Source organism: Frankliniella occidentalis, unplaced genomic scaffold (assembly GCF_000697945.3).
Source record: "Frankliniella occidentalis isolate FOCC.00 unplaced genomic scaffold, Focc_3.1 Scaffold28, whole genome shotgun sequence".
Lineage (NCBI taxonomy): Eukaryota > Metazoa > Arthropoda > Insecta > Thysanoptera > Thripidae > Frankliniella > Frankliniella occidentalis.
The window spans coordinates 237276-239515 of record NW_026267158.1 but is presented as its reverse complement, the minus strand read 5'-3'; the positions used below and the strand labels follow the sequence as shown (position 1 = coordinate 239515).

The window sequence follows — 2240 nt, the reverse complement described above, 5'->3', positions numbered from 1 at the left end:
AATGTATTCGCTCTGACAACTAATCTTTTTTTTTCAAAAGAAACACACGTGTCATAAAAAAAGTCCCATTGGCCCGCTGCCGCCCGCTGCCGCTCGCGGGGTTGGCGCGGCGGCGCCCCGGCCCGCAGGTCCCCAAGGGCGGGATTAAGCGGATTTTGATGGAGTAAATAGGGGTAGCGGTGCGGTGCCCTCCGGTCCCCTCCGCTCGGCTCGGCTCGAGCCGCCGCTCCCCTCCAACCTCGGTGAGCCCCAAAGCCGTCCCGCGGGAGCAGCCGCCCCGGAGGGGACCGCACCTCCCGTTAATCAATGACTTCCATAAACAACAGGCCCGCGGCGCCGCGACGACCCGCGTACGTCCCGACTATCATCTTCCTCCTACTCGCAACCCTGTAGACCCCCCCCCCCTCCTTGCCTTTATATCTCTCTTTACGTATCGTCGATATTTAGGGTCAAGTCATATGGCCAAACAAACATCGCGGTTCCACGTAATCAGGGGAAATGTATGTTTTTCACAAAGTTTCTAGCTGGCACAGTTTTTCCTCAAGCAGCAAAATATGTCCTCTTCCAGGATGGATTATTTCCCTACTATTCTTGCAAACCTTGTTATCAAACATGTTGCTGCTGAGGCGAAGAAAGTTTTTAATCTGCATCATGATTATGCTAAGGTAAACGCTTCTTTTTCGCGTGCGCGGTTTGCCCTGCTATACACTGGAAATGCAAGTGTGTGAATGTCGCTCACCTGCAGGTGAGCAACATTCCATTCGTACACTTAGGGGGGTGAACGTGTGAATTTTCGAGGAAAACTTCACACCTTTACCCCCCTAAGTGTACGAATGGAATGTCGCTCACTTGCAGGTGAGCGACATTCACACACTTGCATTTCCAGTGTAGCGCCCAGTCCGTCGCTTGCCCATATTCCCTTCTCCTCCATTCTCCTCCTTCACACCATCCTCGCCCCTACTGCGCACCTCCCTCCCGCATCCCTGCGCCTTCCTCACCCCCTCTCGTCCTTCCGGAAGTGTTTAGGTCCGACAGTAAACGGCCCAATTAGCTCGCTGGAGAGACAGACAGAGCCAGATCATGATTGCTCGCCTGATCCGCCCTGATCCGGGCGGACAATGGATCAGTGGCAGCCCGACGGGACCGGGATACAAGAGGGTGGACGTGCAACTAAACAACTGGACGGGAGCAATTACATCGCATCTCGAAAAACAAAAGACAAACACGACAAACACAAAGAAACAGACTTTGACTCATGGGAAGACGTTTCTGTCCGTCCACCCCCACTGCAATATTGTTCCTTTTAATTAACGCCCGCACATGGCCCGCTCCCCTCCCCAGCTCAGCTCCCCTACTTGCGAGCCACAGGTGCGGCCCGCCCAGCGCCACTGCCATTACCCAGTCGATTCCCTGCGGGGCATTTCACCCCTCAGTGTTTAACAGGGGTGGGATAAATCTCACGAGGCAGTCTCTTTTCCTCTCATTTCTTATGATATTTGTGTATAATTTGTCCCAGCAATGACAACGATACGGTCCTCAAATGCCTCTCCTGTGTAAAATATAACGAATTGTGGGAATTTGGGTCAACTTCCGCAAACAATTTTCGTTATGTTTTGGGGGGTATCTTCAACCGAAAGGGATCCATCGTGAAATTTGCAATAAAAAAAATTTCCTCAGTAAAAACAAACCCTGTCAAACTTCGGGGTCGATGTCTTCTGCTCTGCCCAAGGCTCTGCCCAAGGCTCTGCCCAAGGCTCTGCCCCACGCTATTTTTATTTTTTAAAGTTTAGGTTTTTAGAGTAAGCAAAGCATTGGCGTGGTGGGCGCCCCTGGAGACGCTTTCTGTCATCCTGGACCAGGCGGCGCGCAGCAGGATGCTGTAGTAGAGCGGTAGGGCGGGGCGGGGCGGGCACCCCTGACGCCCGACGCCGTCATTCTCCGTCGTTACACGCTCGGCCGGGCAGCAAACAACTGGCGCGCGCCGCTCACCCTCCCTCCCTCCCTCCCCCGTCGTTACACGCTCGGCCGGGCAGCAAACAACTGGCGCGCGCCGCTCAGCCCCGCTCGCCCACCCCCTCACCCACGACCATCGCGTCACATCACTCACATTCGTCGCACGTTAACCCACATTCCGTTGCGCAAAAAGCTCAGGCGGCCCTACGTCCCGCGGAGCGTCGCTGTTCGCCGCTGTTTGTTGCTGGAATTTGAATCCCTCTGATGACTTTCCCCACCCCACCCCC

General features: G+C 54.7%; 1 protein-coding gene across 2 annotated transcripts in view; it reads left to right on the top strand.

Moving 5' to 3' along the window:
• The window catches only part of LOC113212929 (glutamate decarboxylase), a 57356-nt gene that overhangs the window by 17461 nt on the left and 37655 nt on the right, over positions 1 to 2240 (top strand). The gene's annotated exons all lie outside the window — the stretch shown is intronic.